Genomic DNA, 27,991 nt, shown 5'->3' with positions numbered 1-27,991 from the left:
AAAACACACACACAACACAAACACAGTGTGTGTGCACATATATATGCATATTATATATACACACATACGTTTTATATATATATATATACATATATTCTACAGTTCAGAGACTCTCTAGTTAAAAAATTAGCAAAACTCATTTACTTGGCTCTTACAAGATTCATTAACCTTTGTCTTCTTTCAAGAAACCAGGAACTATTCTAAAACTGACATTGTCATTAAAAACCAATAGGAAATCACCATTTTTAAATTAAAGTCATTAGATAAGTTTTTCAAGAGTTAAAAAAAGATTGGAAAAAAATTCAAATGAGAAAAATAATTTTGCTTTGGGTGTAAAAAGACCCCAAGAGGAATTTCTCAAGTTTTGTTAGAAAGTACTCTTTGCGATCAGAATATCGCTATGAAAATTCAACCTAGAGTGTTTTTAAGGGTTTAACTCTTTCGTGCTTTAAAATGAATCAACTCTTTAATAATAAGTATATGATTACCATGTTATACAATAAAAGAAAAATAAATATTGCAAAATAGGGCTAAAAATATTTTACAGAGACAGACTTCTAAGAACCACACAAATATTTCATAATTTGTTAATAGTTCATTAACTTTTAATTATAGATTGGTATAATAATTACACTCCCACTATCAAAGAAACACTAATATCCTTCTTACTTATTTTTTTGATAATATAACTCCTTAAATTGTGATGTAAACAAACTATATAATTCTTCATATGTGAACTATCTTTTTCTGTTGTTCAAATGATGTCACATTTATTCTAGCACTTTTGCCTAGACCTATCTATGCTATGGGTTCCTACTCAGAGAAATGGCTTCTGTTTAGATGATGACCACCTAAACCTAGAAGTACAAGTGGTAATTGTGGAAGCTTTAAAGAGTGTGAAGTTAACCCCAGCCATAGCTTTATAACTGCCATTCCGTAACACACTAAACTTGGTAATATTGAACATGACTTTGGAATATAATTTCTACTATTTCTCTTTCATATTGAGTTAGCCAGAGAATCACATAAACTGTAGCATAATAATAATTCCACTGTCAATTTTCTGTATTTGTCTCACTTACTCCTGTCCTATTTCATATTGTTATCCCTTAATGTCACTAAAATAGCCTTCAAAGAAAACATCCTGCCTCTAGGCAGTTTCTCTATATTTCTATGTATATATACCCACTACTGGATTTCTTTTTTTAATACCATGATCATCCTGCAACTTCCCATCTCAGAAACACTCCCAACTTTCTTTTTTTCTTTTTTCTTTTTTTTTTTAGACGGACTCTCACTCTGTCACCCAGGCTGGAGTGCAATGGCGCGATCTCGGCTCACTGCAAGCTCTGCCTCCCGGGTTCATGCCATTCTCCTGCCTCAGCCTCCCAAATAGCTGGGACTACAGGGGCCCACCACCACACCCGGCTAATTTTTTGTATTTTTAGTACAGACGGGGTTTCACCATGTTAGCCAGGATAGTCTAGATCTCCTGACCTCGTGCTCCGCCCACCTCGGCCTCCCAAGGTGCTGAGATTACAGGCATGAGCCACTGCACCCGGCCAACACCCCCAACTTTCCATGTGAATTACCAATTGTTTCATTCTCCAGTCAGCTAAAAACACTCTCTCTTAAATATTTTTTCTAGGTTTCCCACATCACTGAGGCTTTTAATATACATTTGCTCTAGTTCTGAATACTCTGCCATTTGCTACCTGCATATCCAGTTTTACTAATTGTGAAATCCTCAATTGAAAATGATATCTTCTTTCTCTGGTTTCCTATAGCATTGCAAGCACCATATATTAGTGTTTATAATTTACCCTATAGCATTGTTTGTTACAGTTTACTCTTTGCATATGCTCTTCCCCATACTACATCACGAGTTTCTTGGGAGATGATACTAAGATTTCTTTTTCTTCATATATCAGAAATACCATGGACATTGCAACTGATATGTATTTATCTGTATCCTCATCTACTCTATGAGTTCCTTAAGGAATAATACAATGCTTAAAATAATTTCTGGCTCACAGTCAACATACATGAGATTCTGTTTGAAAATTAAATAAAACAAAATTTCCCTTTTGAGCTGCTGTTTTTTGCAAGACCAGATAAAACTATTATAGAGAGAAAAATAAAGCAAAGTATTATTATAAAATGTTTTGTCCTTCAAAAAACTTGCCATTTCAATAAAGCTTTAAGAAATTTTATTTGGAAGTCAAACAGCTACATTACAAGTTACTTTTATTATGTAATTACTGTTATGTAATTTTAACATTTTAAAAGTGGAGTACACTTGTATTCAACTCTTTCAATTAATATTTTACAAGAAAAACATAAAATGACTTTTTTCAGCAGGTGACTTGGAATGTTTACGAATGTTTACTGTCTTAACAAAAGGAGACAAAATCAGACATTTCTGAATACAACATTTTCAAAAGACACAATAGAAATCAAGAATACAATAACACAATCAGGAAGCTTTTGAAACAATTGTATGTCAAATTGTGTACTCAAATATTACGTGTCATAATTGTAGGTTATTTAATATGGCTCAGTCTATTTCTAAATTCCTGAGTCTTCAAAAGCCAGGTGTAAGTAGTAAGCAATGAAGTATGTCTCAAGAGGTAAGACTAACCTGAGACTGGCTGCTTTAATGTCAAGAGTTTTGGCAAATAATGCTTTATTAGAAAAGTAAGTAGCAGTCCAACATGAACAACAAAAGTAATGAGAAAATAATGAAAAAAACATTTTGGTAGAGTGCCTTTATTTTGCCTGAATAGCTTGCTAAAAATCTAATATGTTTTTAAAAAAATGAAAGGATAAAATAGCCCTTGTTATTCATGAAGGTTAACCTAACTTTCCTGTATGAAAAAAGAGAAGAAGATCTGGCAGATTAAAAAAGAAAAGAAAGGCAAAATAATTACACAATTAAAAAGTTATCAAATTTTTGCCTTTGTTTTCTTTTAAATTAAGTGTAATTAAAAAGTTTTATTAAATGTAATTAAAAAGTTATCAGCATGATTAACATTAAGTCAAAAGCTACAGATTAAAAATATTTTAAGATAAAACATCAAGTCTAACTTTTAAATTGAGAATGCCAGCTTTTTCTTTAAGTGTGCATGACTTAAATTTATTTTAATTTTCCAAACTATTCCATCCTCTTAGGACTTTTCTGACTAAGACGAGATTTAAAAATTATTCAATTCAATTGAGAGAGAAGGAAGGAAGAAACCAGCCAGGCAGGCAGTTAGGGGAGTCCTTAGCAAAACTCCTTCAAACCAAAAACAGCCTGAAAATCAAACTGCAGGCCCCAGATAAGGAAAAGCCCTTGTCCTTGAATGGAAACACCTACTCTGTGAACCCAGATGAACAAATTCCACTCCTTTTTGGACACAGTTCTATCTCCTTGGTGTGCCTTAGTATTTTACTTTTCACGTATTTTACATATGTCTACCTTTTTGTGATTAGCCGCAGTCCGAGTTTTCATTTACACAGGGTGAATCATCGCTTCAGCCCCTGATTGGTCCTGGGCCAAGGTCCCAGGTTAAGCCTTCACCTCTGCCTCCAATTGGTTCTTTGCACTATCATACCTCTTTCTGAGTAGTGCTTTCTCCATGACAGCCTGCAGACCAATCAGCACACTCCTCCCTCTTCCCAGTCCATGAAAACCTTGGACTCAGCCTCATAACTAGCAAACCTCTCTAGGGTCCCCTGTCTTTTCTGAGAGCTTTTCTGCCACTTAATAAATCTGACTCTGCCTTACTCTCTGGTGTCCATGCACATTTTTCTTCTTGGTTGTGGGACAAGAACCTGGAGCTTACCATTGGTGGGAGTGAAAGAGCTGTAACACTCCCTCCCAGTCACCAAACAACACGATTGAGAAAGCTGCAACACAATTGGACTAGGCAAAAAGACAAGGTGTTGATTTACTATTAAAAGTTCCCTGGTAGATAAGAACTCTGGAACTCAGTGTCTTCAAGATATTCATCACTTATTATGTGGTGGCAAATATGGGCAACAGTGGCTTTATTGAACTTACTAGTACTCTAAGTAGCTTAGGCAAAAGTTCTAGAGTTCTGACTGTTATAGTTTGTGTCACATACCCATGTTATAGTTTGTGTCACATACCCAGTCCTGACTCAATCAAAGTGGTGCCCAGGGTAACATAATGTATCCACTGGACAGGTCTGAGAATTTCACCAGTCTGCAGGCAGGGGCTGGGGTCAGTCCCATCTCAACCATATGAAATCAATTTGATCCACCAAAAGAAACATTGACACCAACAAGATGAACATAAGAGAGAAATAATTTTTAAAAACACATGGAAATTGATATATATGTATATACATATATACAAATTGGGAAGCTTGAATTCCCAATGTAAAAGTTAGCCTTGATGTTTTATATCCTATTTGTTTTATCTGCACCTTTTATCTTAATATGACTCATGCTTTTATATATATATATACACATATATATACAGACACACACATGGTATATATACACACATTATACCAAACTGTATATATTTATCAAATATATATATTACAGATAGATAGCTTTTTATATATTTCATTTGTTTGGTGATTATGCACATACATAATTGTTTAATAAAAATAAACATTACATTTCATAAAATACCTGACTGTACCCACTTTCCTAAATATATTAAACATATTAATAGTATTTTTGTTTCCATATTACATTTGGCTACATATTAATATCATAAGCTTACTAAGTTCTGAATATAATTTAGGAGTATTGACCAAAAAAAGTATAGTCTAGTCTGTTATTTGACATGGTTAAGAAATGAGGATCTTGCCGGTCACAGTGGCTCATGCCTATAATCCCAGCACTTTGGGTGGCCGAAGTGGGTGGATCACCTGAGGTCGGGAGTTCGAGACCAGCCTGACCAACATGGAGAAACCCCATCTCTACCAAAAATATTAAATTATCTGGGCGTGGTGATGCGTGCCTGTAATCCCAGCTACTCAGGAGGCTGAGGCAGGAGAATCGCTTGAACCTGGGAGGCGGAGGTTGCAATGAGACGAGATCACACCATTGCACTCCAGCCTGGGCAACAAGAGCGAAACTCCAACTCAAAAAAAAAAAGAAAAGAAAAGAAAAGAAATGAGGATCTCTAAAATAACATTATAATTAATTTCTTTATGTTTGGGCGGTGAAGTCCTCACCTTGAATCATTGCCCTCTGTTGGCCACTTCCAAGATCCAAGCATGCATAGATATATATTTAGAGACTGGGAAAGTTATATTTGCAAGTATGCACAGGAGAATCCTGGGACATAATTTAAAGTGTGCCCATTCTGGGGTTCTGCTCTATGTCTGGCATGTTCTGCTATATGTCTGCTACATGTCTGGCAAACAGGGGATGGGTGGAGAAAAGTTTTAGTGAACCAGACATGATAAATTTAAGTCAACATCATATCACCAGTCATGCCAGATAAGAAGGCATTCAGTACAAGATGGTCACTCATAATTGATCCATTGCCAGTAGAGTTCCTGGATGCATGACCAACAAAAGAAGACTAAAATAAAAATTGGAAACCTGTAACACTTTGGGAACACCGGATCACTCCCTCAGGCTCCTTAACAGTGCCATCAGAAAAATATAAAGAAGGCCCTCCCAATTCCACCATAGGCCACTTCTGAGTTTGGGTCCAAGGCAGTCAACAGTGGAAAGGACTGCTGTGAGCACCTCAGTAAAGCAGAGGAAGCATAGACTTGTGCTGTGCAGTGTAATGTGGGGTAGCAGCAGGGTTTGTAAGGGATGCAAAGAACAGGAAGGCGCTGCTGTTGCCTCATGGAGCTGTGGTTCAGCAATACAGCACATCAGAGCTGGGTAAGTATGTGGAGACCTGAGAAATTCATCCATTTCTGAGTAAATATGAGCTTCACTTGGGGACATACAGAGATATTTAAGGAGCATTTGCACTTCTGCCACTTACTGGCAGTATGACTTTGAGCAAGTTAGGAATCTCCTCTATGTCTCAGTTTCCTCATCTATAAAATAGAGATAATATCAGCCAGGCACAGTGGCTCACGCCTGTAATCCCAGCACTTTGGGAGGCTGAGGCAGGCCAGTCACTTGGGGTCAGGAGTTCAAGACCAGCCTGACCAACATGGTGAAATCCCATCTCTACTAAAAATACAAAAATTAGCTGGGTGTGGTGGCATGCACCTGCAGTCCCAGCTACTCAGGAGGCTGAGGCATGAGAATCACTTGAACCTGGGAGGTGGAGGCTGCAGTGAGCCAGCCAGTGCACTGATTGTGCCAGTGCACTCTATCCTGGGTGACAGAGCAAGACTCCATCTCAAAAAAAAAAAAAGAAAGAAAACCAATGATAATATTATTGTTGTTGTTGATTTGAGGATTGTTTTAATATACTTGCCAAAAACTCACATCTATTATCTATTTTTATTGCTACAGCTATTGTTTACATTATTTCTCCAGTAATTTGAGAAATAATTTTGGGTCTTCAGTACCTTTGAAGACAAAGCAATAGAGTGGAAAGAGCATGAACTTGGGAGTTTACAACTCTATTACTGTCTATGTGAATTGGGAAAACTTGCATATAACACTTTAAGCTCAGTTTTCTTATCTATAAAATAATCATAATACATCTTTTCCCCCAGAATTATTAAGGAAAGCCATGATAAAATAACAAAACTATTAAGTAATACTAATCAAAATTTTGTAAGTACTTATTGTGTACCAAACATTGGTCCAAGGGGTTTAATTCATGAATTCACATAATCTTTCCTCATAGGAACATTATGAAGTAGGTACTGTTATTGTCTCTGTTTTATAGAAAAGGTAAGTGAGGTGCAAATCACCTTCCCAAGGCCTCACAACTAGTAAGGGACTAAAGCAGGATTTGAATAGAGCTTCTGGTTAAAAAGTAAACAGCCTTAAACGCCATACAATACTACCTCTCAATGTTTGGAAAACTGTAGGTGTTCAGTAAACAGCAGCTGTCATTATTATTTGGGTCTTAGCATATCCTGATTATTCTATAGATGTTCAGAAATACTTGCCAATAAATAAAAGGTATTGAATTAGAATAAAGTATTGTGCTTTATAAGCCAGTGTATTTCATATGTACTCGAAATATTCCATTCATGGTTGACATTTTAAAAATATTTGATAATGCATCACATAAATTTTTTCTCAGTGTTTGTTAAAACAGAATTTCAACAGTACTACTCAGGATCAGATTTGTTTTCATGTGTAGTCAGTCTTTGTCCATTCAGGCTACTATAACAAAATACCATAAACTGAGTAACTTATACACAACAGAAATTTATTTCTTATAGTTTTAGAGGCTGGGAAGCGTAAGAGCAACGCGCCAGCAGATACAGTGTCTAGTGAGGGCCCATTTCCTCGTCCATAGGTGGTGCCTTCTCCTTGCGACCTCTCATGGTGAAGGGGCAAATGAGTTCCTTTGGTCCTGTTATAAAAGAGCACTAAAGCTATTCATCAGGTCAGAGCCTGTCAAAAAGCCTGGCCTCTTAATACTATCACCTTGGGGGTTAGGGTTTCAACATATGAATTTTGGGAGAACATCAGGAGAGATCAGATAAACATAATAAAAATAGTTTTTTCTAGGTATCTGTATACACTCTGTTGACTCAACCATGTTTTAGTAATGAAAAAGTAACATCTCTATTGTATATTTATTTCTTTCTAAAATCATCTTGAATTTATGTAATCTCATAGAAATTGTGGCCATTTGAAAATAATCAGTAGATAAAATTTATTTTGGATGTTTCACTTAACAGATATTCTGATTATTAATTTATGACCATATATTGAGTTATTTTTCTTTTAGAAGTTATAAAGAAATATTAATTGTGCCTAAGTCATCTAAAGATGCTCTAGCTATCAAAATAAAGCATTACATAGACACACATTTTCATGCTAAATTAAGATTAATTGTAGTAATGACCTAACTCTTGAGCTTTAATTTGATTTTAAGAATTATAAATTGCATGGGGCATATTTTAGTTGTTCAGTTAACTCTTTAGAAAATAATGCATGAACCAACTAATGAGTATTATTAGACAATTATTTTTTCACAAATAAGTTGTATACTAAAATATTAAATTTAGAGTTTTTGATGTGAAAGTATGTTTAAATATAGGTATTAGGTAAAAAGTTAGTTGAAAAAAATTAGCCCCAAAATGAAAAATATTGATGGAAACATAATTCACTATATTTAATTTTATATTATTCATATCCTTAGAGGTTAGAATCTACATAGGTAAAGTTAATCATATGCTGGTCTAAAATAGTCCCTAAAATAATTTTAATTATCTTTAACTTTTTCCCTGCTAATATTTACTCTAATTCGATTTGAATTCTCCTCTCTCTCTTCCTCTCTTACTCAGGAACACATAGAAATTCTTTATAATTTTTGTCCTAAAGAGAATTACTTCTTATTAACTCTTTAAGCATAAAAAAATTAAATTTTGTACTTATAATATAGCTTTTTTTTTTTTTTTTTTTGGCTAACTGCTTTGTTGGCACTAAAGCTAAATAGCCTAATGCCAAATTCTCCATTTTAAAGCAGCTTGTGCAGATTGCCATTTTTCCTACTTGAATTTAGTTTTTATACTAAAAGGAATGTGCTATTAAAAATCAAAATTGATTACTATTAGATGCTCCTAATACAATTTTGAACTTGAGAGCACCCCTCTCTCCTATCAGCACCACCCTGAGGTGATCCACACACTGACCGTGGAATACATTTACCAGGCCCCCATACACAGGCTTGGCATTCTGTCGTAATCATTCTTTTCATAGCACAATTTGTGGGTCTCTGTGAAATGCAGCTATTGGTAGTTCTGCCTGAACTCAAATGAAGTGATATTGAATTTCTATTATGCATGTGCCTTGGAAACCTCACAGCTCTCCATAAAGATTTTATTCACACAGCAGATTTGTTGTGACTTAGATAGTTTCAGACAATTTTAGATTTGAATGGACATGGCAGAATCTGACAGTATAAAAAAAAAATTAGGAGAAAGAAACATGTAGAACCAAATGATATATTAAGCAACCTCCAGAACAAAGCAAAGAGAATACTTGTGATTGTAGTAAACAAAACCAGAAAGTATGTCTTTGAAGGGCTTCTCATGGGGGCTAATCTTTGTATATTGCATATATGAGCTGGTGATGGAACTTGTCAACTCCTTTCATCCTACAAATTAAGTTTTGATAAAGCCCTCTTCCTTATATAACCTTCATGTGTTTGAAATAAATTGTTCATAATAAGACACATTCTAGTTTTCATATATTTTCCCAATAATCTAGGACACAAATACAAAACAGAAAATAAATGCAATTGCGAACAAACATTCATTCCTCAACTAGAATTTAAAGGATTTAATTGGAAAAGGACGAAGAGTAATTTTTGTTGTAAATATAATATATGGAAAGTAAATAACAGTAAAATTAATTCATGGCAAAAGGAGGAAGAGATGAGTTAATATATTTAGGTAAAAAAATGAATGTAATATGAAGTTTTCTTCATTAGAGAGTGCACCATGCATCAGTCATAATTTAGGCTCTGCAGAAATAACACTGAACAATATGGACAATATTCATTATTGCATGGAGCTTATTTCCTAATGGGAGAAAACAGTTAATAAATAAGTAAATAAATTAAAGAAATAATAATTCTAGGTAGTAATAAACACTATGACAAATATAAAATAGAGTCATGGGACAGAATCTATCTGTGATAGTGGCAGGGTGTGAGGGGGGCCTACTTTATTTTTGGTGGTCAGAGAGGGTTTCAAAAGAGATGATGTGTATTAAGCCATGAACAAGAAGGCAGTCATAAGTAGGTCTATGAGCAGAGCAAGCCAGATCCACATACTAACTCGTGCAAAGTCCCTTTTTAGGCTGATTTTTCCATCAGATGGAATTTTTTCAGACCACACATTTACATTACTTTAAAAATATTTCACCTTTGGAAAAGAAGTTGGGCAGAGGGTGAGAACGAGGAGAGAAATACAAAGGAAAATACCTAGTAGCTATTTTAGGTGTGTCAAAACATGTTTCCCTTGATAGATATTAAGAACTATATATACCTAAGGAAAAAATCAAGATAAATAGTACATTTAGTTATTCACTTTTGGAAGCTTTAGTTCTGACCCCAAATCACTCAGCCATTTTTTTAACCATGATCATTCTCTATTTTCTCAAGTAATGTTTATGTGTTTGATTTCTATGAGTATTCATTTTATGTGAATTATTTAATATAACCCACCCTGACAACACTTACTAACTCTGCAAAAATTATCCAAGAACTGTGCTCTCAACATTCTCCTTCATTCCCTCTGCTCCTCTCTAGATTAGCTTCCCAAAGTTATGATACTCTGCCTCCTTCATGTCACAGAGGAGGACTATATGATGTATTACTTCATACCGAGATGTTAGCAGTTTATTTATCATATTTGAAAAGAAAGTGAGAGAAAAGGTAATTGTCAATACAAAGTAATGTATGTCTACATAAGGTATTTCAAACATCTAGTAACCCTGACAGAAAAGATATTTCTGAGTAAAATTATCATGCTGCTGCCCTTCAAATCACACCATTATTCAGCCTGCAGGTAAGCATGACTTTGGGTAGAGATCGAGATGAGCTCTGATCCAGAAGCTTTCAGATAAGCATCATCAGTCTAGAGGACCTCTCAACTGGCCAAGTTTTTAGATATGAATTTTAATTACCAATGTTGGGGGTGGAACCTGGTAGGAGGTGATTGGAAGATGGGGGTGGATTACTCATGAATGGCTTAGTACCATCCTCACGGTACTTTCCTTGTGATAGTAAGTTCTGGTAAGATCTGGTGGTTTAAAAGTGTGTGGCACCTCCCCCTCTTCCCACTTCTGCCATGTGATGTGCTTTTGCCTTCCGCCATGATTGGAAGCTTCCTGTGGCCTCCTCAGAAGCAGATGTCCTGTACAGCCTGCAGAGCTATAAGCAAATTAAACCTCTTTTCTTATAAATTACCCAGTCTCACGTATTTTTTATAGCAATGTGAGAATGGCCTAATACATGAATTACATGGATCTATGATGTAGATTTGAAGTTGCCTTTAGAATCAAGAAATGTTTATAACCTCAACATTTTAACCTCTTTGAGGGCAAGGACAATACCCATCCCAATCATGTCATATATTCCCCAATAAAACAGCATTTGGAATTGTTAAAGAAAGAGTCCACTGGACAAGTTAAATAGGTAAAGAAAAATTTAATCAAGACTATCACAATAGGGAAGAGAGACTGAACTCACCTCTGCTGAGACCCTGAAACCAAAGACGGGAGAGACTTTAAGCAGCAGAGTGAGCTAATGGAAAAATATTGGCAGATGTTAGGGAGGAGACTGACCAGTGTGATTAAGCCATCCGTATTTGCTAATTGGCATTTATTTAAGTAAGGCTCCTCCAGTCCCACAGAGACTGAGAGACACAGTGCTCTTTCCTGATAATTATATTTCAAAGGGATGGCTTCCAGGTCCTTGAGAAAGACATTCCTCGGTTGTAAAACTGGCAAGAAGTTAGGAGAAGATTTATATATCAAAGAGAAAAAATTAACAATTGCAAAAGTACATGCTCCAGGAAAAAGATGTTTAGGAATCTATAGTCAGGAAGAAACCTGTCTAAAGTTGAGTGAAACGGAGAGGAACCTTAAGGCCATCTCGGTCAAAATGTAGTACTTTCTCAATAAATATTTGCTGAATAAATGAATGAATATACCTTCCAAATATTTTAGGACTCTAGCCAGACTTTGAAAACTTCTAATCACAACATATCTAAGTCATTATTTTAACATGCCCTTAGCTTATGAATTCTGTAAAATCTAAATCTTTCACACCATTTTATTCTGTTTATTATAATGCTCAGCATATAATATATATAGATGGTAATGAATAGCTTAAATACATATGTGTTGTCTTTTGGGCTTGAATTTTTGTATTTAGGCCTCATTTTTTCCCTTATCTTACTGTGTTAATTTTCTTTTCTTTTTTTTTTTTGGCATGGCAGCCAATTATGAGATGTTTTAGGACTAAGATAATTTCAACTCTCATTTGAAATGGATTATTTTCAACAAAAGTTAATGGAGAGGAAGAAACTTACTTTGTTAAAGTGACCACTCAATCTAAGTATTTTATTTGCCCTTCTCCACTGAGGACTATGCCCGGTTACTTAATGAAATCTCAAATTACCAAATAGAGTACATTCTCCAGGGTCCAGAAAGTCAATAAAATGTAATAATTTGCATTTCCTCTTCAAAAATTCAAAGAATAAATGTTTATTTTGGCATGTTAAAATGCTCTCACAATCTCAATTTATTGTTCTTTAGAATAAAACAATGACCTGATGGCAAGACAGAGTAAATGCTTCAACAAAACCCGAAGAGTAATGTAGAGTCACTTTCCTGCCTGATTTACATGGAATAGAACACTGCGTGCCAGGACCATTGAGCTTTACCCTCCCAGTAGTGCATCTGAGAACAAATTATGATAATCTCAAAATCCTATTGATGCTCAAAGACATTTCATCAACTGAAAAACAAAATTAAGGGTAAAATGCAGAAGATTTTTTTTTTTTTTTCACTATTTAGAGGAACTCAAGTTTATATGAATAGGCCTCATGTGGGGAGTCTTTTGAAGCTAGGGACTTCAAAGCAGATCACAGACTTCCAGTGGGTTAATCACTTAATGCAAGAGTGGGTAGATGGAATTACCACCATTCAGTCAAGCTAAACTTACCCTTTTCTTGGGAGATAGCAAGAAAATGCCCATCTTTTAGTTCCCAACAGTACTCTAGTTGAACATGTCTGTGAAGTTGCTCTGCTTACAAGTTATTTTATATAAGTCAAAATGGAAAGAAGTTCCAAATGGCTACTAGTGCCATTTGATGCACCATTTCACTTAGGGGGCATTATCTTTCTATTTGCTGCAAATATTAGGTTTTGAGCATTAAAACACACCCATTCAACACATAACAGATTACCAAAAAAAGAGCAGCAAGATTATATAAAGTTAGATTAGAAAGAAAGCTGGACTTTCTGACTACAAAAACAATTTTAGAAAGAATGTTGTACACTGATGCTCTAAAATGTAGAAATCATCTGAAATGCCTAGAAACGAGTAGGAGATGGAAGGGTGGGTGTGATGGCCACCAAACTCACATCCAATGATCATCAGTGAATGTAAAAAATCACTTCATGTGATCATAAATAAACAGGTAGAAAATAAATAAGCCTGTGAAAAATAATTCCATGTGTTCCAGCCTCATAGTTTAGTAAAATGTTAACAAGTAACAATAATAACAAAACGTAATCACATAGCCCTTAGACAAGGTCTTGAATGGCGACCAGGTGTATGGGGCCAGACTGTGGGTTGATGCCATCTTTTTTATTTACAAGGATGATTAGGTGATACCTTTGGTCAGATAATCTTCAGGAAGGATGAAATTGAGTTTATTTATGGATCATAAAGACCTGTTGATAATGACTAATAAAAGGAAAGACAGAATCATACTTTAAACATATTACTGCTACATCCGTAACGGAAATGGAATTGTAATAAAAATGGCAATTGTGTCACAATGTAATATGCAATCAAAAACTATATAGATATTATCACTTTTACATATTTAAATTATAAATGTTTATAGTTTATGATGTATAACTGTATTATATTATGTGTAGAATATAAATGAAAAATTAAAGTGCAAATAGAGTAGGAGTCCTTTGTCTGATACTCTATAAAATTTTTTTTGTTGTAGTTAGGGGAAAGGTTAAACTATAGTAACAAAGACCCTCCTTAACCTCCACAAAAAAATTCAGTAGCTTAAGTAAGATAAAAGTTTGTGTATCTCCTACATAATAATCCAGATATAAGTAGTCCTGCTAGCTGAATGGCTCTTCTCCATGAAGTCATTCAGGGACCCAGGTTTCTTCCATCCTGTTGCCCCACGTGTTGTCCTTATTTGAAAACTCAAAGCTGAGCCCTCACAACATCTGTGTTCCAGCCTGTAAGAAAGTAAAGAGACAACCTAGCATATTCTGACTTAGCTTTTAAGAAAATGACCTAGAATCTACACACATCACTTCTGCTTATACCTCGTTAATGCAAACTCAATGTCATGGCCACACCTAGTATACCAGTTTGTAGAGTTCCACAGCAAAGTACCACAGACTGGGCGACTTCAATAATAGAAATTTATTTTCTCACAAATCTAGAGGCTAGACGTTTGATATCAAAGTATTTGCAGGGTTTATTTTTTCTGAAGCCTCTCTCCTTGGCCTATAGATGTCTGTCTTCTTCCTTCATCTTCACATGGTCTTTCCTGTGTGTCTGTGTCCTAGTATCCTTATAAGAACACCAGTTATATTGGATTAGGACTCATGCTAATGACCGCATTTAATCTTAATTACCTCTTTAAAGACCCTATCTCCAAATACAGTCACATTCTAAGGGAATGGGGATCAGGACTTCAACATGTGAATTTTGTGGGGACACAATTCAGTCCATAAAACCTAACATCAAAGGAGGCTGAGAAATTAGTTAGTAGTTGAATGGTCACTTAGCTAGATAAAACTTCCATTCCATTGCTAAAAGGAGGAAAAGAAAAGTAAATATTGGGGAATATTTAGCAGCATCAGTCACATTACTATAGAATTAATAAGTCCAAGACCAAGTTTATATCAGGTAAAAACTCATCAACCAAAAAAAAAAGAAATGGGAAGCATATGTAATTGATAACAAAACTCAAAAGCAATGAAAGGGGATTGAACAAAAGAGAATGGCAGAGAAAATCCCCAGGTCAGGGCTTTGGAGGAAGAAATTTCTTTCTGGGCCCCAGGAAAGAAATCCAGCTTCAATACAAAGCCCTGCTTAAAAGAAACTCAATTCCAGCAATAGTGAGACCATTTCAAGTATGAAGAGTGGGACTTAAAACAAATGTAACACCTGGATACATTTCTTAAGCATCAGGAGGCACGGGTCTCAGGATGTTAAGCCAGTCTCCTCTGATCACCACAAAAAGTGAATGTTATTTGAGTCATCCGTAAAATGAATTTGACCAATTCTATTACATTACTCCCTTTCTAAATTAATGTTTGATCTTGCATACATGAGATGTTCCCAATCTAGAAATTTTTTAAAAGAGTTTTACTAAATGAAATTAAATCTCTGTGCTTTGTGTAAATTTGCCATATGAGCAAACTATAGTGATATGTTGTTTACAAAAATTATTGGGTGAACATAAGAGAATGAAAGATGGTAAATAAAACTCCTTTCATTTGTTAATCAGAATATTTTCTAGCTAAATTTTAGTGTTTTCTTTTTGTTTCTTAATACATGCCCAAATTTGTTCAATAGATTTTTTAAAATTCCTCCACAAGGATAAATCTGAAGTATAATTCAGAAACCTGCGCATAACCTTCAATTTCTTTTCCCAAGTCCCATGGCAATTCTATACCGTGAAACCATAAACATGTGAGCCCAGTTACAAATTGTTAATTTATGAAATTTATTTGGATGGATATTTGACAGTTTCTTTCTGCTGTGACTCATGTTTGAGTACATGCCAGGAGCACCCTTTGCCTTTCACTTTACACATACAGAAAGAAAATGGGAGCATAAGGCACTTTTCCTAAGAAATATTGTGATTAAAAAATAGTTATACAGCAAAAAAGCAGTCGCAAACACATAGTATCATTCATTGCTAATGAGTTAAAAGGATACCACGGTGCACATATAAATCACTATACAGTATCTTGCAGTTTATTTAAATTTATTGTGCCTCATTATAACTGAGCTATGCACCTTTAGGTCTGAGTTGATTAGGAATGCGATAGCTCAGAATAGCTTTTAATTCAGAGAAACATGGCCTGACCTTTACCATAATCCTGTGTGAAACACACTATAGTTTAGACATTAATAATGATGCAACCTTTTTTTCATACTGGTGAGATGCTACTTAAAATTTGGTATTATTAGTTAACAGGCGCAGGCCAATACATCAAAACCAAATTACCCTTCTGTGTATAACTACAGTACTTAATTCTGAGTTCTTCATCTCTCATAACTATTACTTCCTCTTTAAAAATGCTAAAAACCAAAATGTAATAGTGTCATGTCATAGCAATAAGTCACAGATACAAACCAAAGGCACTACTCCTCACTCCCCATGGACTGCCACTGTATGCCGTTAAGGATTTGTGCTTCATGATATACGTTTTAACAGCGAAGGCATTGCTTGTCTTTGACCTTTGTCTCTCAATTTAAGAATGCCATTTCTTTAAACCACCTTCCAGTAAGTCAACTAGCACAAATAATAGAATTTCCTTACCATTCTGGTTCACATGCAGTTGAAAATGCAAATCGTGGTTACAAATATTCAGCTTCTTTTAAAAAGTTATTTATATCATTTATCACTATAAATACAGCAAATACAGCAAATAATAAAGACATTTACAGAGTTTAATGGATCTAATAATTCACCAAGGCTCATAATAGAAAACAGCGTTACCCTATGCCACCCATTCTCACCCCTTTTCACTCTCGCTTGTCATTCCCCAGAGGAAACTCATTTTGGTTCTCTTCAATGTTTCCCCTGATATTTACCTTATATTCCCAAATAACAAGTTTATATTATTAAATCTCAATTTTTAAATTTTGGATATTATACATTAACTTTCTATAATAAGAAAAATAAGATATAGCCCTTTTGGAACACTGTTGCTTCAAAACTTAAGATTTCTCTTTGTTATCATTCCTGGGGATTTCCTCTGCCATTCTCCCGTGTTCGATCCCCTTTCACAGAATCCCTTTCTTTGAGTTAGAATTTCCCTCATCTCTGAAAAACAGAAAAACAACACAAAGGATTAAATGAAATAGGAGTCTACTTATCATGGACAAAAGAATGGTCCTGAAGTGGAATGGAAACTATGTTGTTAGGAAATAAGGACCCTCAGATTGCATTGCTTTGCTATGCTTGCTTTTTATTTCCTGGGACACTAGGTTGTGACACAAGATGGCTGATGGAGCTTCAGCCATTATGTGTACACTACAGAAAAGAAAGAAGAAAAGCAAATCAAACTCACTACCTCCACTTAAATTCCATAAGTGGAACTTATTCAAATGGCCATGCCTACCTTCAAGGAAGGCATGATAGGAAATTTGTCTTTATTTCAGTTATTCTGTTGCTAAGAAAGGAGAGTGGGCAATATTGTGAGATAGTGCACCATACTATATCATCTTTCTAGATTATTTTAGTGCAGCATATATTGAAAGAGCTTTGGGAGAAAAGGTAAGCTACAGATATATTTCTTGAAGCATTGCCTCTCTTAAAATGTCTTTATTTTCACACTCACATCTGATTGAAAGATTGGCTAGGATTTAAAACCAGATTGTACATGTTTTGTAGAATTTTAAAAGGTATTTCATTGTCTTCTAGCTTCCAAAGTTTATTGCGGGAAGTCCAAGTCTGTTCTGATTCTTAATTCTTTGTTTGTGATCCATTTGTACCCCTGTCTATGGGCTTTTAGTATAATCTCTTAACTTCAGTATTCTACACTGCCACAATAACATGTGTTATTTGTTTTGTTCCATTCCTTATATATGTGGGTTTTGTTCCATTCATTCCTTATACTCAGCACTGGGAGGGTCTTTCAATCTCGAAATTAAAGTCCTCCCCCTCCCCCACTCCTTTCTGGGAAATGTTTTTACCTTATTTCTTTGACATTTTTCTCACTCCTTTTTATCTTCTTTCTCTCCTTTTGGAAGCTGGACTCTAGAATTGATCAAAATGAATTGTATTGTGTTGCAGTAGAAAACCATCCCAAATATCAGTAGTTTAATACAGCAGATGTTTATTTCTCACTGATACTATGAGTCTAAGAGACTAGCTAAGTACTCAGCTCCACATCATTCTTACTCAGAGGCTAGGGGAACTGAGTCTCCACCGTCCGAAGGATCTCAGGACTGAAGTAGGGGAAAGGCAACATGGCAAGCCACACTCTGGCTATTCAAAACTTCCACCCAGAAAGAATTCATATCACTTTTACTCATATTTTATCAGTCACAGAAGGTCACAGGCCCATGCTGATCTGCAAAAAAGGGAGGAGGTGCAGTCACACTAGGTCCCTGCAAGAGGGACAGCCAGAATCTTGGTTAACAACCTCGAGAACTGTAACAATTTCCTGGAAGGATACTCTAATTTACTTTTTATTTTCTCTCTTTTTCTTATTATGGAGACTCAGTTTATAAGCAGTGAACTGCATACAACTTAATTATATATCTTGATAAATGTTTGCATATGTAAACACTGTGTACCATAACCCAAATCAAGATAAAAAATATTTCCAACACTTCAAAGACTTCCTGCTGCCTTCTCTCAGTCAACATCTTCATAGGTAACCGATAATTTGACCTCTATCATCAAAGATTAATTATGCCTGTTTTTGAACAACATACAAATAGAATCATGTGTTATGTACTTTTCTGTGCCTGACTTCTTTCATTCAGCCATATATCTGTGAGATTCATCATTAATATTGCAAATAACAGAATGGTTTTCTTTATAATAGTGTAGCAATTTGATTATATGAATACAGCCCTCTTCATCCATTGAACTGTTGTTGGGCATTTAGGTTATTTCTTGGGCTATTATGAATCAAACTGCTATAAACTTTACCGTATATGTCTTTTGGTGAATATGTGCCCTCATTTTCACTGCCTTTTCATCCAGGGTGGATCATAGGGCATTTAGGTATAGGAGTACTATCAGTTTTCCAAAGCAATTGTACCAATTTGTATACCTACCAGCAATATGTGAGAATTCTGTGCCTCCCTTTCTCCTCCTTGATGCTTTCATTTTCATATTCTGACAAGCGTTTAGTGATATACCACTGTGGCTTTAAATTTCATTTCCTTCAGGACTAATGAAGTTGAGCAATTTTTCATAGGCCTACTAGCTAGTAATTATCAAGGAAATGACTCTAAGTGGGAAGGGGCTCATCAGCTGAAGAGCCTCAATGTGTAGGATTACTGAAGAGAGAACAATATCTAAATAGCTCTCCTCTTGGTTCTTCCAGTTTCCCCTGAGGAACCTTCCAGTCTATACTCTAGGAGATATAAACCTAGGAGTTGAGTACAGATCCACCATGTTCAAACGTGCCCATTGTTCCTGAACCCAGAGTCCTTCGAGTTTGTCCTCCCAGAAAAATAAACATCCAGACCTCTGCTGGAGTTGAGGAGGGAGTCTTCTGCTGGTGGTTTGGAGTGCAGGTAGAGTAAGTGGCTTAATTGCTTTGTGTTACCAACTTTCAACATTCTTCCTGCTTTTGCCCATCACCATCGTATCCCAAATGCAGCTGCTGCCAATCCCCAAATCCTTGGAATAAATCAAATTATTTGTTGATTGATCCTCAGCATGAAATCAGAACTAAAATTCAGATTTTTCTAGTCTTAGTGAGCTGCCACTTGTCCATTTTACATATACTTTAAAATATTATGTTGATCTTTATTACATGCTATTTTCTGTCCTCTCACCCTTGACTATTTTCTTTTGCCTTACATGTTTTTTAATATTTTTTTATTCATGCCATCATTTTAGTGGTATTTGAGTAAAAAAACATGTTTTCTACATTCATTGTCTAATTTGGATTCATTCTTGCCTCTCTTTGGCACAAGATAAATTACATTCTAGAAGCAAAACAAAGCAACAAATGAGCTGTTTCTCTTAAATTGAAAGTGAAAAATAATTTATCTTCTTCCCTAAAGTTCAACAAGTCTAAGTTTATCTATTTTTTCTTTCACATTCATAGAGCAATTTATATAGGTTTTGAGAAAACCAACTCTCAAATTCACTAAATTAAAAATATGACTTTTCAAATGAGAAGTTGGCAAGATATTAAATAGATTATATTGAAAAAATCATCATTTTTCTAAACTGCTAAAAATATCATTTTCCTAAGTTTCTTCAAATTTGGAGAGTGGTCCTTAACATTTCTTTTTTAAAAATAGATTGTGTTATTTATTGCCATTAGATTAAATAAGCCAGTCTAGCTGGTCAGGCAATTTTCTCCTTTCACCACTACTCCATGTTTTATCCCTTCTGAGAATGTGCCCTTAAATGGAAATTTCCCTCTACAAATCGACAAGAAAATGTCTTAAGACTAATATCAAATAATAGCTGAATTCTCCAACTAGCACCACCAAACAACCATTTGAGATCCATTTTTTATTAAGATACAAATATAAAACAGAAAAAAATAATATAAAGCCAGTGGAAATACCATGTATTATTTAAGCCATGGTTTTCAAATAGAGTAAGAGGGTAAGAGGAAGGCTGATAGAGAAATTCATTGGCTACTTACAAAAAAATTCTGTCATTTCAGAAATGTATGCCACTACTTCCTCTTTCAGCCACCTCATTATATGAAAAAAAATTAGTTGCAAATAAGTAACTTCTTCAGATTACACAACCATTTGAACCAGAGTGAAAATGATCTTTTCTAGAAATCCCAGCCAAGTGTATTAGTTTTGTTTTTTCCATTTATGAACTATGAACATTTAACTTCAATTTTTTCCTCTTTTTCAATTGCTTTGACTAGTCCTCCCAGAAAAATGTTAAATAGCAGTAATTTGGATAGCTATGTCTTGTACTTGACTTAATAGAAATGTTTCTTGTATTACCGTATCAGTCATAATTCTGAGTTTTGGGTTGAGATGTACATGTTTTACATGCTATCAACTTACTATTACTTTTTTAAGAACAGATACACTAAAAAGCCCAGACTTCACCACTACACAATATAGCCATTTAACAAAACTGTACTTATATCCCTTAAGTTTATATAAATAAAAAGTAAATAAAGAACAAATAAAGAATAATTTTGATTAATAATTGATGCTGAATTTTTAGCATCTATGAAAAATGATAACATGATTCATCTTCATATGTTAAATTATATTAATGGAATTTCTACTCTTAAACAATCTTTGTATTTCTGCTGTGGATCCCAGATGGCTGTGTTTTAGTATATTTTTAACATGCTTCTGTATTCTATTTGCTAATACTTTATTAAGGCTATTTTAATTGACATTTATTAGTCCATTATATTCTTTTCTGTGCTATTTTTTGGGTTTTCTTATCAAGGCTTTGCAGACTTTGTCAAAGAAATTTGAAGTACTATTTACATTAAGTCTATTTGGAAGATTTTGTTTATTTTTTTGAGATAAAAATTCTATATATTTTTTATTTTTTTAAATTTCCATAGGTTATTGGGAAAAAGGTGGTGTTTGGCTACACGAGTAAGTTCTTTAGTGGTGATTTGTGAGGTTTTGGTGCACCCATCACCCGAGCAGTATACACTACACTCAATTTGTAGTCTTTTGTACCTCACTCCCTTCCCACCTTTCCCCCGAGTTCCCAAAGTCCATTGTGTTATTCTTATGCCTTCACATCCTCATAGCTCAGCTCCCACATATGAGCGAGGACATAAGATGTTTGGTTTTCCATTCCTGAGTTACTTCACCTAGAATAATAGTCTTCAATCTCATCCAGGTTGCTGCAAATGCCATTAATTCATTCCTTTTTATGGCCAAGTAGTGGTCCATCATATATGAATAGCAGCTTCTTTATCCACTCATTGATGATGGGCATTTGGGTTGGTTCCACTTTTTTGTAATTGCGAATTGTGCTGCTATAAACATGTGTGTGCAAGTATCTTTTTTGTATAACAACTTCATTTCTTCTGGGTAGATATCCAGTAGTGGGATTACTGGATCAAATGGTAGTTCTACTTTTAGTTCTTTAAGGAATCTCCACATGGTTTTCTATGGTGGTTATACCATTGCCACCAGCAGTGTAAAGTGTTCCCTGTTCACTGCATCCACACCAACATCTACTATTTTTTTTATTATGGCCATTCTTGTGGGAGTAAAATGGTATCATACTGTGGTTTTGATTTGCATTTCCCTGATCATTAGTGATATTGAGCATTTTTTCATAAGTTTGTTGGCCATTTGTATATCTTCTTTTGAGAATTGTCTATTCATGTCCTTAGCCCACTTTTTAATAGGATTGTTTGTTTTTTCTTGCTAATTTGTTTGAGTTCATTGTAGATTCTGGATATTAGTCTTTGGTGAGATGTATAGATTTTGAAGATTTTCTCCCACTCTGTGGGCTGTATGTTTACTTGAATGTTTCTTTTGCTGTGCAAAAGCGCTTTAGTTTAATTAAGTCCCCTTATCTTTGTTTTCATTGCATTTGCTTTTGGGTTCTTGATCATCAAATCCTTGCCTAAGCCAATGTCTACAAAGGTTTTTTGGCTGGGCGCAGTGGCTCACGCCTATAATCATAGCACTTAGGGAGGCCGAGACGGGTGGATCACGAGGTCAGGAGATCCAGTTCATGCTGGCTAACACAGTGAAACCCCATCTCTACTAAAAATAGAAAAAATTAGCCAGGTATGGTGGCGTGCACCTGTAGTCCCAGCTACTTGGGAGGCTGAGGCAGGAGAACCCGGGAAGCAGAGCTTGCAGTGAGCAGAGATCGCATCACTGAGCTCCAGTCTGGGCGACAGAGTGAGACTCTGTCTCAAAAAATAAAATAAAATAAAAAATAAAATAAAATAAAACAGAAAAGAAAAGAAAGAAAGGTTTTTCTGATGTTATCTTATAGAATCCACCATGATCAAGGGGGTTTCATACCAGGGATGCAGGGATGGTTTAACATACGCAAGTCAATAAATGTGATACGCCATATAAACAGAATTAAAAACAAAAATCACATTATCATGTCAATAGATACAGTAAAAGCATTCAACAAAATCCAGTATTCTTTTGTGGTTAAAACTCTCAGCAAAATTGGCATACAAGGGACATACCTCAATATAATAAAAGCCATCTATGACAAACCCACAGCCAACATAATACTGAATGGGGAAAAGTTGAAAGCATTCGCTCTGATAACTGGAACAAGAGAAGGATGTCCACTTTCACCACTTCTCTTCAACATACTGGAAGTCCTAGCCAGAGCAATCAGACAAGAGAAAGAAATAAAGGGCATCCAAATCGGTAAAGAGGAAGTCAAACTGTCACTGTTTGCTGATGATATGATATCTACAAAACCCTAAAAAATCCTCCAAAAGCTCCTAGAACTATAAAATAATTCAGCAAAGTTTCCGGATACAAAACTAATGTACACGAATCAGTAGTTCTGCTATACAACAATAGTGACCAAGCTAAGAATCACATCAAGAACTCAACTCCTTTACAATAGCTGCAAAAAAATAAAATAAAATACTTAGGAATATACCTAGCCAAGGAGGTAGAAAACCTCTACAAGGAAAACTACAAAACACTGCTGAAAGAAATCACAGACGACACAAACAAATGGAAACACACCCCATGCTCATGGGTGGGTAGAATCAATATTGTGAAAATGACCATACTGCCAAAATAAATCTACAAATTCAATGCAATTCCCATCAAAATACCATGATCATTCTTCATAGAACTAGAAAAAACTGTTCCAAAATTCATATGGACCCCAAAAAGAGCCCTCATAGCCAATGCAAGACTAAGCAAAAAGAACAAATCTGGTGGCATAACATTACCTGATTTCAAACTATACTATAAGGCCGTAATCACCAAAAACAGCATGCTACTGGTATAAAAATAGGCACATAGACCAACGGAACAGAATAGAGAACCCAGAAATAAACCCAAATACTTAACAGCCAACTGATCTTTGGCAAAGCAAACAAAAACATAAAGTAGGGATGGACACCCTATTCAACAAATGGTGCTGGGATAACTGGCAAGCTACATACAGAAGAATGAAACTGGATCCTCATCACTCACCTTATACAAAAATCAACTCAAGATGGATCAAGGACTTAAATCTAAAACCTGGAACTATAAAAATTCTGGAAGATTTTAAATAGTGAAGAAAATATATGTTACTTTAAGTTTTGGTGGAATAAATCTGTAGGAATATCTTGGTGTGATGCTTTTGGGGTGGGAGTAGCTCTTTGAAAGTGTTGTCTCCAATCTTATATAATTTCCCTTTTTGAGTTTTAAGTCCTTTTTGCTATAAATTTTGAAAATTTTTATTTTCCCAAAAAATTTTATTTTCCCAGAAAATCATCCAGATACAGAAATATATCAGTATAGAGTTAAGCGAAATCCCTTATTATTTTGTCATCATCACTCCTTATTTTGTTTTGAGATTTTCTTTTATTATATATTAAGTTCATGTGTATATTCATTTAATTAACAAATATATATCTGCATGAACCAGAAACTGTTTAAGTAGCTAGAATACAATGATGAATAAAAGAACGTGGGGAAAAAGGGAGAGAAATACCATATTTTTCTGTGTGTGTGTGTATGTGTGTGTGTGTAACTTGTGTGGGATAAATAATTAACATATATTTGCAATGTTTTACATATAGTTTCTAAATTTTCTCAAATGAATTTGAATGTCATCAAAATCTATTGTACTGTTTGGGGAAGGGAGTATAGACAGGAGAAGTATGAAGCTGAGACAATTTCTTCTAATTAAGAAACCAAGTCTCTCAGTGTCAAATAGTGTAAATGTTTAATACTAATACAGTTTGAATAGATGCCCCCCACCAAATCTCATGTTGAATTCTAATCCCTAATGTTGGAGGCAGGGCCTAGTGGGAGGTATTTTGGTCATGGGTACTGATCCCTCACAGCTTGGTGCTGTCCTCATGATAGTGAGGGAGTTATTGTGAAATCTGGTTGTTTAAAAGTGTGTAGCACTTCCCTCCACCTTTCTCTTGCTTCTACTTTCACCGTGTGAATGGCTTGATCCTGCTTTACCTTCCAACATGAGTATAATCTCCCTGAGGCTTTCCCCAGAAGCCAAGCAAATGCCAGCACTATGCTTGCACAGCCTGCAGAACTATGAGTCAATTAAAACTCTTTTCTTTATGAATTACCCAGTATCAGGTATTTCTTTATAGCAATGCAAGAATGGCCTAATACACCTATATTTGATATTTTTCTCTGGAAGATACCTATCAGGTGCATCCTCCCTCACAGAAAATAGTAAAGATATTTTCTGATATGACTTCTGGTCCTTCTGTGGTTTCTAGAGTTTTGGTATTTGATTCAGTCCCTGAGTACAGATGCTGGCACCTGCTAAAATACCACTGATCCTGCTTATTGTTGAGAATTTGTGCTGTTATCCTCTGCTGAAGTCTGCTGATTAGAGTTGATGAGTTCTGCATAATAAGGGTGTGTGCTTTGGAGATGGAGTTGGGGATTGTAATCTCAATTAGTCTACCTCTTTGCTAATCTGACTCTATTTCATTTCCCTCCGGTGCTCTCAGGTCCCCTGAGTCCTACCTATGTCACCCACCAAACCTTCATCCTCATCCCTCTACTTATAGCTTTTACAGCATAGTCTACCTTTTTCTTTCAAAAAATGTATAGATCTCTGAAGCATCTGTAATAAGCCTATGTCACTCAAAATGCCATTACTTCCATCTAACTCCCCCAATTTATTGAAGATGTCTTTATTTGGTAAACTATCTAAATCTTTCGTTCTAGTTCCATCATTAGTCATGGCAAATTCAGGATCCACAGGCATAACCCATCTCTTATTTGTCTACTATGTCAGAAATTTTGATCTGTGAAATGTCACTCTCCTCATTGCAATAAATGTTTTATATCATTGCACTATTTCTAGGTCTTGTTGATTCTGCCTTGTGTATTTTGTCTACTCAAAGACTTATTTCTGAAAATATCGATCATCCATATTTATATGTCTACATATGCTTCATTCATTTTCACTATTTTATGGAATTTTATCATACAAATATATGTACAATGTTGTATGTGTCCCTTGTCCCTTACCCTGATAGTGTACCTATGTATTGTGAAAAAGAAATCACTTCCAAATTCTTTAGTTGGGACTATTAATCAGATGTTTCCCCTAATTATATATACAAGTTAAGTGTCATATTTTTCCTCCTTTGTTTCCTATTTCCCTTTCTTTGCATAATATAATGTTGAAATTGTCCAAAGTCTTTAGTTTTTGTACATTTAAAACATAGAGATTTCCCTTTGATCTGCATCCACAGTCACCAAGCAACAATGTTATTATTTTGACTCACATGTATTGGCCTTCAAACAGAGAACTAACTTTGGGGCTCATGAAACTATCCAACACATTTTTCTCATTAAAAATTAAGAGACATTCTAGAGAGGCTTGTTTCTGATAAAGATGATGTAACAGGGACTGGATTTACTCCATATGAAATGACAAAATTATAGACAAAATGTGTGAAGTAATGGCACTTAAGACATCAGAATTCAGGTCAAAAAGAACAGTGAATTGTAAAAGATTATGAAAAGTGGAGATAATCTCTATATTCCCCTCACTTATTGCCTGAAAAAAGTTTCCAGGCTGCAACTTCAAGGAGATAAATATGCATGTAACTGGAATCTCTCAAACAATGCATAGAAAGTTAAAGGGTGGAAAAAATAAGTGAAGCAATAATGGCTGAAATTTTTCTAAACGTGATGAAACTTATAAAGTACTAGGCTAAAATGCTTAGCTAATCCCAAGTACATTAAAATGAAAAGAAAACTACACTGAAACTCATCATCTTCAAATTGCTTAAAACCAGTGATAAAGAGAAAAATCTTAAAAATAGCGATAGCAAAAGACACACTACATATAGAAAAACAAAGATAAGGATTGTAACATATTTCCGGTCAGAAACAAAAGACACTGGAACATCTTTAAGTACAGGGCAGGGAAAGGAGGTGAAATTTGGCCTGTAATTTTTTTAACCAGTCAAAATATCTTTCAAAGATGAAGGTGAAAGAATGACTTTTTCAGATATATAATATTTGTAAAAAGCTCTTCATTACAGATCTGCACTGTAAGAAATATTTTAAAAAGTCCTTTAAACAGAAGAAAATGTGAAATTGAAATCTAAATCAACATAAAAAAATGACATCAACAGAAATGGTAACTGGATATATATAAAGACTTTTTCAAGTATTTAAATTTCCCTTCGATTAGAATTGACTCTTTAAATAAAAAATCGGAACAATGCATTTGGGTTTTAATAACATATGTAGATATAAAATGAATAACAACAATAGCACAAAGTCCAGGAAAGGAAAAATGAATGTATATTCTTTTAAGGTTTTATTTTCTATACATAAAATACTGTAATATTACTTGGAGGTAGAATATGATAAGCTAAAGATGAACACAATAAATATTAAAGCAATCACTAAAATATACAATCAATAGTGCTAAAACTGTTTGCTGTGTTGAGTGATTATTTTAGTATAGTCAGTAAATAAAATATTGGTTTACTGAAATAAGCCAAAAAGAGGATAAAATAAATCAGAGAAGATACTTAATGCAAAATAAGACAGAAAACAAGGAAAGAAAAAACAAAGAACATATGGGACAAATAGAAAATAAATAAAAATATAATAAATTAAAACTCAATCATATCACTAGTCACGTTAAATATAAATACTATTAAAAGCCCATTCAAAAGGCGGAAATTATAAGATTGGATAAAAAGACATGACCCAGCTATACGATACCTGCAAAAACTGTACTTCTGGGAGTTCCACTCCTGGGATGGGAGCATGAGGAGTGCTGTAGACTGCTCCCCAGCTAAACAAGCAAAGTTGGCAAAAACTATTTTTAAAAAGTATTTAAATTATCAGGAAATTGTCCTACAAGCTTACGGCAAATCAAGAAACATTTATCCAATAAAATCTATAAAACTGTAATTTTATAGATTTTAAATATGTTCCCATTTTTTAGCCACAATGCACTTTCTCCATATCCCCCTATCTGACTTGCCCCATATCAGTTTCTATGAAACCCCACTCTGGGCAGGTATGGCTAAGAAGAAAGAGCTCCAT

At 34.8% G+C, this 27,991-nt stretch overlaps 1 protein-coding gene across 2 annotated transcripts in view; it reads right to left on the bottom strand.

Annotated features, from left to right (window-relative positions):
• Positions 1–15,556: 15,556 nt before the first annotated feature.
• LOC129533923 (uncharacterized) overlaps positions 15,557–27,991 on the bottom strand; it is a 118,614-nt gene continuing 106,179 nt past the window's right edge. For both annotated transcript variants that reach the window (XM_063706665.1, XM_063706664.1), the window contains 2 exons: positions 17,777–17,840; positions 15,557–16,904 (listed from right to left, as the gene is read on the bottom strand). The gene's annotated coding sequence lies outside the window, so the exon portion shown is untranslated. The remainder of the gene's footprint in view (positions 16,905–17,776; positions 17,841–27,991) is intronic.

This window comes from Gorilla gorilla, chromosome 4, assembly GCF_029281585.2.
Source record: "Gorilla gorilla gorilla isolate KB3781 chromosome 4, NHGRI_mGorGor1-v2.1_pri, whole genome shotgun sequence".
In the NCBI taxonomy this organism is placed as follows: domain Eukaryota; kingdom Metazoa; phylum Chordata; class Mammalia; order Primates; family Hominidae; genus Gorilla; species Gorilla gorilla.
This window is presented reverse-complemented; position numbering and strand designations above follow the sequence as displayed.